The sequence below is a fragment of the Papilio xuthus genome, unplaced genomic scaffold (assembly GCF_000836235.2).
Source record: "Papilio xuthus unplaced genomic scaffold, Pxut_1.1 DF825946.1, whole genome shotgun sequence".
In the NCBI taxonomy this organism is placed as follows: domain Eukaryota; kingdom Metazoa; phylum Arthropoda; class Insecta; order Lepidoptera; family Papilionidae; genus Papilio; species Papilio xuthus.
This window is the reverse complement of record NW_013532703.1, coordinates 8,532,009-8,542,444: the sequence shown is the minus strand read 5'-3', so window position 1 is coordinate 8,542,444 and position 10,436 is coordinate 8,532,009. Positions and strand designations below refer to the sequence as shown.

At 31.9% G+C, this 10,436-nt stretch overlaps 1 non-coding gene across 1 annotated transcript; it reads left to right on the top strand.

Moving 5' to 3' along the window:
* Window positions 1–9,452: 9,452 nt before the first annotated feature.
* Window positions 9,453–9,525, top strand: TRNAV-AAC (transfer RNA valine (anticodon AAC)). Its single transcript has one exon. It is a non-coding gene; the product is annotated as a tRNA-Val (tRNA).
* The last annotated feature ends 911 nt before the right edge of the window (window positions 9,526–10,436 follow it).

Genomic DNA, 10,436 nt, shown 5'->3' with positions numbered 1-10,436 from the left:
CTTGTTTGGAATAAGGTAAAGGATGATGATGTAAATCATTTTCCCTTTCTTTAAATATATTTTTTGGAATACGTACATGTGTTCTGAGTCCTTAAAATTACAATAAAAATCGAATGTTCTTTTTTAATCTTTGAATAATCTTCTATGTTTTACTCTACAAATATTTTACGTAGGTATATATGTATTTAATTAGTGTTCAAAATGAGGGATGCATCACATTAGCATAGCCACACTCAATCCGTTGACTCTAAACCACTTTTGCACGGTCGGACGACTTAACGCCAATCAGGGCTTTGTAACACCCAATACGGTCTGGTGGCGGGATTAATAGAATAAATTTGCATTTCATCCACAGCTCCATCTACATTTGTTGGTAATTATTCGAGTAGTGCGCATATTTTAAGCAAATTTTCATTTAATTGTTGACTCTAGGACGGTCTGTCGTACTTTGCATGGAGCTAATTATAAATGACGAAAAAATGTATAGTCAGCTTTTATAAACTAACAAGCAATCGCATGTATTTTAATATTTATTAGTTAACGTTAAAGATAAAGATTTAGTTTCAATGATATTTTTTTTTGTTTATGTTGTAAATGGGAGTAATCTTATGTGACTATGGCTTCAAAAAATATTCAAGTGGGTATGGCATTTATCGTCTTCACACATTTCTTATATATGCAATTCATCAACATCATCAGCTCACTACACGTCCCCACTAAACGGCTACCCTAAGTTAGGGATGGTTATGCCTTAGTCAACCACGCTGTTCCATTGCGGGTTTGTTAACTTAACATATATCTTTGAATTTATTCGTAGATATGAGCAGATTGCATCACGATGTTTTCATTCACCGTAAGAACATTACATACTAGCATTTACAGTTTGATATAACTTACACTCGTAACACAATCAGTTCCCTTATGGTCCGTGGAACTGCAAATAAAATACTTTAAAATGACCCTCAATTACGACGTGAGACAGTTTAATAGCGCAATACATTGCTTAGTAGAACTTCATTACGCAATATAAGTTCAATTTAAACGGCACATAAAATGCAATGTAAGCTGATAAAAGTTTGTAACCGTGAAACAAGAGGTAGTGTAATAATAATCACGAATTCATAATATTTATTTTCATTACTGCGGTGTTGCCAATCTTAATTAATAATAGGATGATCAATAGTACAATACTTCGACGTTTCGAAAATACGTAAATCACTTTGAACTTAGCAATATTTTACAAGCAAAAGCGACTGTTAGACTAATAGCAAATTATATGGAACAGCATCCTAATGGTACATAAATATCATAGAATCGGAAGGTGGGACGTGAAGTGCGCCACAAATCCATTGAAGTGAGGATTTATGAGTAGATTTCGGGTGCATTGCGCGGTCCAGGTGCAATAGTAATTGTCATTTATTACTAAAGCGGACAATGAATACATGTGAGGTGCAACCGCGGTAGATTTTGTAACACGTTTATCTTGTGTTCTTTTCATCGTGGGTTTCTGAGATCAAAACCCGTTTAAAACATACTGTTATCTCTGTTTTGTCAAAGCTGACAGGGATGACGATGTATTTTATACAGAGATTTTTGTCTCGGAAACCGACGATTAGCTATGTAATTGTCAGTTTGCAATCACTTGGTTTACTAAAATTATAAGGGACTTTATAAATTCCATGTCCTAAATTTATCGTCTCGGTCTACCAGTCAGTAAAATGCAATGTAAAAAATGTTTAAACGAAATTATAACTAACATTTTACAATTTCATAATTAAATTAAACAGTTTTTTTTAATGTCGCGTGTTGCTTTAATTTGATATGCGTTCCCAATTTAAAATCCGATGACATGAAAGCGGCTATGGCCTGCGGCTTGTGGCCTGTACTGAAAATTATGTGTCATTTCTTTTAAAACTGGCAACAACATTCACGTTTCGAATTTAAAAAAAAATATATATAATTTTTATGACGAACAGTTTTAATATTATTAAGCCAAATTGAGTCCGCAATTTAATTGTGTAAGAATTTTATAATAATAAGAGCGATATGGATTTATTATATTCTAAGATGGAAATAGATCGTTTAAAGCAGTAATAACAGCTTGCATTTCCATTTATCTAGCAAGGAGATGGTATATTATGCAGATTGCGCTGCCGCCTTAGTGGCGACGTCCTAGCGCCACGGATGAGGTCTTAAAATTAATATAAATGTACCCGTGTCAGGTAGCAACCACATTACGTATAAATACATTCGTCTTAAAGTTTCATACTCTTAAACGAGGTTTAGGCTAAGTACCATCTGCGCTCGGCCACCTCAAGCCTGGTGAAGCTGTAAATGCCTCCTAAAGGCAAACAGTGGCAATTCAGTCACAAAAAAAGGTTCATATTGTTATTGAATAATATTTAAATCGTGCAGTTTTTGTATCCAGTGATCTAAGAAGGTATTTACTCAATTTATTTTATCTTATAAAAAAAATATTCTTTAAAGAAATTTTCTAATAAATGATTTACCTAGAAATGTCAGATGCTACGCATAGTTAACGTCACAAATTCATTTTATAATATCGTGCTAGAAAGATCTAATCTAGACTTTAATAAAAACTACATGTCTGTAAATAACAAAGTACTATAATATAAAAGTAACATGATTTTATTATAAGGGAAATTTATTTAAGGCAAAGTTTACTCAAGATAATAATGAAAATAGAAATCAATTTCAACCAACATTCAAAATAATGAATACAGGATGACTTAGTTTATACAAGCAAGCGTAAACGAATCAGAATAACCAAAGGAATAACATCCATCGCCTCGTTTTCTAAACGGCAAATTACTTACGTACAGACGAGGGATCAAATGCCAATCATGGCTGCCCAACTCTGTAACATTGCGAGAATTCTTAAATAAATTATAATTAACCTCCTTTAATAGCAATATCGATAAAACATGACATTTACAATCATTTAAAAATACTTATGTTCAGACTGATTGCATCTTAAAACAAAGCATATAAAACAGTAATAGTGAATATCACAAAGGGTGTAGGGATTGGCTGAGAAATTAATATAATAGTGATAAATAAAACCTATTTTATAAAATTATAATTACTGGCATAAAATAAAACACGTGCATTATTTATTATGAAGGATTGAATTTATTACATGTGTGGTTTGAACACATGTTTATGCAATTTCGTGGTTCCCATTCATAAATAACGTGTTTATATTATCAAATTAATTTTAGAACGATTATTTCAACATTATTGAGTAATGAATCACAGAAAAAAGTAAGTTAAGGTAAGGTAAGAAAGGGTAGTAATTGGGGTAACATAAATGCATTTTAATCTTGTGTAAAATTATTTGTTCATTTTAATCAATTAAAAGTCACCCCTTAAAATTTATGTTATAAAAACTACAACATAATTATAAAAAATATGAAATATACTTGCGATATGACAGACGTTGTCAGGGTGTATACACTTATGTAGGCGTCCGGGACATGTTTGCTAACTCCGGTTAACAAGTTTACACAGTGAGACCTCGTTAGACCTAGCCCTATGTGGACATCAAAGCTATTTTGTTACATATATGAATATTAAAATAACTTACGCTATATAACGAGCCCTTGTTGTAAAGTCGTATACATTTTATTTTAAATACTAGCTGTCGCCCGCGGCTCTATTTGCGTACAATTGAAAAAAATACTTATTTAGTAGCGTATGTGCTCTTCCAGACTATAGTCTACATAAATGCCAAATTTCAGCGAGATCCAACGGCCTTTCTGGAGATATCTTCCAACAAACATCCATTCATACATTCAAACATTATCATGTATAATTTTAGTAAGATTAAAACACAGTTTTCATATTTATCTTTGACCAGAATATTATCAAACATAACCTTCCAAGATAAACATTCAAACTTAAAATAAAACACAATCGCCAAACGTAATCGTCAAACGAAACCTTTGGTTATAAAAGTTTCAAAAATTTCTGATTTATCACTAGCAGCATCACGAATGTGTATACTCCCAAGGTCTATAGTACTCTACAGTCCCAGATATGCACACTGATATTAAGTGCATTGAACATAAAGTGTACTGGAATCCCATTAAAGTAGGCATATGTCGGATTTTCGGAGCATTTGCGGCACTGCGTAGCTTCGTTACTGTACGTTTAATGGACATTCATTAACGTTTCATGCAACTACGCAGAGATCAAGTGAAATACCACTGCATGTAATCAATACGGATCGTTGTTCTATGAACTTCGTAACAGCGTTTGCCTTATATTTTGTGATTGGATATCGATGACTACAATCTTATCGTTTTGTACTCAGTAAATTGTCCTCCACTTCAATAGGATACATCGTGAGAAACATTTTACATCTTACTAATGTTTGTTTGAAATATATCAAGAACGGCTGTATGGATCTTGTTGAAATTTGGTATAATTGAGAACACATAATCAAGTTTTTCTTTAATTTTTCAAGGACGGAGTCGCGGGCAAGAGCTATCTAGCTCATATAAAAGAACACCCATTGTCTCAGAACGAGGAGAATAAACTCCTATTTAGCCTTGATCAGCGATGGATTCTTCGATCAATTAACATAAGAATAGATAGATGTTGAACGCAGTACCACAATATATATTGGGTAAAACGTGTTAGCATAGAAATCAAATTTTTCACTAAAGCTCCCATACTGATTGTCACTTAAATTAGCTTAAATTTCGATGGAAAAATTCATATTTTTTAACACTCCATCTGAAAGTTAGAAATCTTTTATCACAATTATGTTAAAATATTCGTAATATACAAATGTATGTTGTTCAAGTAATAGTAGTGGAAGTAATCCGTAAATCTCTTCATTTAAGCGTGTGTACCTGCATTAGCGTCCTGTGTGAGCCGAGTAGTGGTCATTTCAATTTGAATACACCTGTACTGTTACCGGTGTGCAGTGCAATGTTGTGGAAAACGATCCTGTTACAAAACGTTACACAGAAACTGTTCAGAATACAACTTAAAATGTGTTTTAACTAAATACAGACGACAACTAACCATGTTATTGTTAAAATAGTTTAAATAGATCGCAAAATATGTTGATACTTTGACTTTACTTTTTGAAGCCAAGCCATGAAATGGTCAAAGTCATTAAAAATTACAAAATAATTTTACAATTTTTCTTTTTTTAAGTTGAAATTATTTTAATAATATTTAATGCAAATATACTTTCTTACTACCCAATGTATTAATACAAAAGTCGAAAATACTTTTTGACAAACGACAAACGTTTGTTGATAGAAATTCCAATAAACTGCAATGTCCTAGCTGTCTGGAATTCGTGGAATTCGTTTTATCGAATTCTTACATTTTCCACCTTTAATTTACAAAACCAAATACTTTACAACTAAGGAGTCCAATTAAAACTAAGTTATTAACTTCAAAATTTTAGTACAAATCTGTTCTTAGAAAATAAAATATTTTTATTACGTTTTAAAACATACATTTATTACTTCAGTACTTCTATAAATATTTATACTATTTATGACTATACGAATCAATGCATTATAATATATTACTAATGAAAATCATTGACCGTGGGTTTCTGAAACCAAAGATAATGAAACAGAGATTTTGGTCTCTGAAACGAACGGTAATAGTTTAATTATTAAAGGATTTAGTAATAAACATTAATTTACTGATATTTTACGTATAAAATAATTCATATATATTATATATACAGTTGTTATATTTTATGCAAATACAATCTATGTACGGAATTGTCTAGAGGTGAGAGAGCGTTGTTTGCACTCTCAGGGTAACAAGTTTATATTGCCGTGCCATCGTTAGTGCGCCGCGCCTCAATAAATTATATCAACATTGTATATACTGACGGACAAAGTTATACAAAATTAATAGGCACATAGAAAATTAAATTAAAATGTTTATAAAAATTTAAATCTTCCTTTTTACTTTTTGAGATACGAAAGTTTCGGATATTACTAATACAAAAAATGCGAAAGTTTAGATGGATGTATGTTTGTTTGAAGGTAACATAGTCTGAAAGAACACTAGGCTATTTAATAGGCTTTTTTAATTACGCCAGGAAAGAGTTGCGGGCGACAGCTAGTCTCTACACAAAGTTTAAACCAACGTTTGACAATTAAAATTATTATACAACTAGTACCATATTATCTATTCATATAAAGAAACTAAATTATTTCTTTCTTAAAAGGTTATACTGACTTAACTTTAAAACCATAAAGTCAGCTTAAGGCTCGAGAAGGCATTCAATTTAGTCGTGCAAACATAATGTAAGAGAAAACATCTCGCAGCAAATGTCGGAGGTAAACATGACACGGGCGTGAGCAAGCAATTGCCTTGACTTTAAGTAATACCGCGTCTTATGTCACCGATCATTTATGTATTTCGACAGTTTGTAATCTGACGGGCTCGTCAACAAGTCATATTTTGTACGAGTACCTATACTAGATGTCGTCCGCGACTTCGTCCGTGCGCAAAGAAAAAACCTTAATTAGTAACCTATGTGTTATTCTAGGCTATGTTCTACGACTGAACATAATTTCAGCGAAATCCGTAGAGCCGTACCAAGGATACCTTAAACAAACAAACATCCATCCATCCATCTAAACATTCGCATTTATAATATTAGTAAGATTAGTAAGATTAGTAAGAAATATTATAAGATTTTCTCGTTTAAATGAGAATGCTTGGTCTAAAGTTGTAAAGATAATTTTAAAAGACAAAAATGGGCGGACCAATTTAATCTACAAGAACACAACGCTCGGGGAAAAACAATTATGAAAGAATACGAGGCTCACACTTTACCCTTTATAGCTTGCGGGCAGTTTGTACGGACTTACGAGTTGCCTCGTAGCGACTTAATTGTTACAGTGCACCATTACTGATAATAAAAAGAATATATAATAATAATTTTGATTTTTTTTATCTCGAAATTGTGACAATTTTTGTTTAAAATTTCCATTGCAGTTGAAGAAATAAAATACGTCGTAAATATTAAAGTACATTTTTTTGAAATAAATCAGTCTAAATTATCGTTAGAGTTAGCACAAATCAATGTTTAGCGCTATCTCATAAATTTGTCTGAATACAATTTGCATATGGAACTGCAGAAACGCAGTAAATCTAACTGAATAGCTACAATTGTTCTGGAATTCAATTCAAATAGAGTTCAAGTTAATTTACTTACACAAGTACGGATAAAAATTCGCAAAAATTCCCTTGAACATCAAGAAAAACGAAATTTCGTCTGTGGCAACAAAACCATAGATCCCATAAGAAGGTGCTATAAACCTTAAAAACAAAGCAATACCCGACTTTCCATGTCCGTATTTCGTCACAGGTTTTGACTGTATTAATAAAAACAACACGTACCTAAAAACCTTATAAATAACATAGTAAAACCAATTTTCGTAAAATTATATAATACTAGCTGTCGCCCGCGACTCCGTCCGAGTGTTTGTCAAAAAAATAAAAAATAAAAATTTAGGGGTGGACTACCCTTAACATTTAGGGGATGAAAAATAGATGTTGGCCGATTCTCAGACCTACTCTATATGCTCAGAAAATTTCATAAGAATCGGTCAAGCCGTTTCGGAGGAGTATGGGAACGAAAATTGTGACACGAGAATTTTATATATAAGATAAAACATAATAAGGAAATAAAGAATTAAAAGAAACGGTAACTTGAGACGATTCTCCGCGAAAAGACTGATGTCAAAGAATGTTTGAAGCGGTACAAATAGCGCGAGTCAAACAACACGGCAATAAAGATTCATTGCTCAGATATTTTACCGAGTACGAACTTAGGTACATCACAAGGCACAGGCGAACAACTATTTGAATAATTAATATTATTTAAAAATCATCACATTCAAAACAGATGCCAGATATACCTGTATAAAATATATTGTTCTCTCTTTCAATCTCTTTTAGAAAAACAAAGACACTATACTTTAATAAAAGTTTTCAGACACTATAGATCAATAGTAAGAGACATTGGACGGATGTTTCTCGTGGTCGAATGATCAGACTCAGTACAGTGGTAATTTTTAACTTCGATTTTGGTACGTATGTACATAATTATGATATTTTTTTATATTAGAAATAAAATAAATACAAAATTTAAGTACGTCTATTATTAATTATTTTTTTAATTTAAAAGTTAAGTTAAAACATTTAACTTGGACCACAATCAAAACACACGAAAAAGTTTTCAATTCAATGTGAGATAGCGAAGGCGTTGTCATGGTAACGATTCAAGAACGCGAAGTACCGAAAATAAATTAGCTACCAATTTGTTTTCGTCGGAATTTCAAGGAAAAGAAAATTAAATAGAAATATACGATAACTTCGATTGCAATTAAAAGTAATTATTTGCAGTCGAGATCAAGGACCCTAGATTAAGTTTCCGAGTTCTAATTTCTCAAGTAGTTTCGCATACCACGCGTTGCCATCAATGCACCTATATAAGAGCCTAAAATATACTTTGTTAATTAAAAAAGCGTTATCAAGTGGAATTATTTTCAAAAGCTATACTAAAACGACTAGGAAATAGGATACTGCAGAATCAAATTTCAATAACTAGGAAAAGCACTGTTAAAGTTTTAATTAAATTAAGCATCTTTGTGCTTGCAGCATAAAAGCTTTTAGCTTATTACTTATTGAATTAAACTTTTAAAGGATTCAACCCCTTTTATGCTGCAATTTTTTGAAAGGCTATCATATCAATAAATTACCTATCAAACAATATGTCTAGACAGTCATTTAAAAAAAAACTGTGATTATGGATAAACTAATTATTTCAAAAAGCTTTTTTTAAAATTATTTATTAGTTAAACCATTTCTTTCTACTACTTCTATCCCAAATATTCCTACTTATGTTCTTCTCTTACTAAATCTCCCTTATGTCTTTTATCCGCAACTCAATTATTAAAAACATAAAGAAAAGTAATTTAATAATGTTCTTAGACTCCTTATAAGCATTGGTTAGAGTTCCATGCTGTAGTGGTATAAGCTTGTTACATCAAAGAAATCGCTTCAAAGCATACGTTTTAATGGAATACTGTACGTTCACGTCCACTCGTATTCTCGCAATTCCATCCCACAATCACTAAACCGTATTTTGAACGGTCAAATGACTAAATGTAAATTACCGCTTTGAGACACCGCGCTCGCTCCAACGCACTGATTAATTGAATTAATTTACATTTGGACATAACACAACTGTCCATATGCTATTAAATATACATGTAACATATATATTTTATTTATATATAGGGCATATTTTGAATGTATTCCACAAAATTTTATTTTAATGAACAGCTAGAAAGTTGGTGAGAAAATAAATAATTAAAACGTAATTTCTTATTCTTTAAAATGTAGTACTTTTAATTTTGCTCACCGATGCATAAGTTTCCGTGGTGTAGCGGTTATCACATCTGCCTAACACGCAGAAGGTCCCCGGTTCGATCCCGGGCGGAAACATGTTTTTTATAGCTTGATATTTGCTTGCTTATTTTGATTTTATTTGATATTAAATCTGGATGTATATTTAGTTTTAAAAATACAAATCTTGTTTTATAGATAAACTAGCGGACCCGACAGACGTTGTCCTGTCTACACGTCTTTAATTCGAATATTATTTAAAATTTGACACTGCGATGGTAGCGTCGTCTGTCGCATCCAATGTAAAACATTCCAAAATCAACAACTACTAATAAATTAAAAATTAATTAAAAAAACATTGTCCAGCGGACAAAATTGTGAATCTAGACCATTCCCAGATCCCCTTGAACACGCACAAAAAATTTCATCACAATCGGTCCAGTCGTTTGAGAAAAGTTCAGTGACATACACACGCACAGAAGAATTATATATATAAAGATTATTAAAAAATAACGTGTATTTTCTTTTTCAAATATATTGAGGTGGCCGTTCTTTCCATCTTGGTTATGCAAAACTCTGAGTTAGAGACCAAAGATCCAATAAACATTTACTTCTTGTACAAAAGTCCAATAAAGTTACGTCGCAGGGAAATGGCAGAACAATGTTCAAGGTAAACTTGTTACAGTACGTAGAAGCCGTTTTGAATATGGTAGTGCATTCAATTTAAAAGTCTCTCTACCACATAAAAGCTAACATAGTACGTTGAAAATGTTTTTTTTTTAAGTAAAATAATATTATTTTCTATATGACGCAAAATATTTTTTTTTATCATAAGGTGGAAAACAAAAAAAATAGCGAAGTGATCGTTGCCCATAAACATACGCAATTGCATATGCGTTGCCTACCTTTAATCGACGGAGGAGAGGATGCACAGAAAGAAAATATCTTTCCTTTCCATGCATTCTCTCATCCGGAAAGTCCACTTCCACTTCCCATCCTTTCCTAATAAG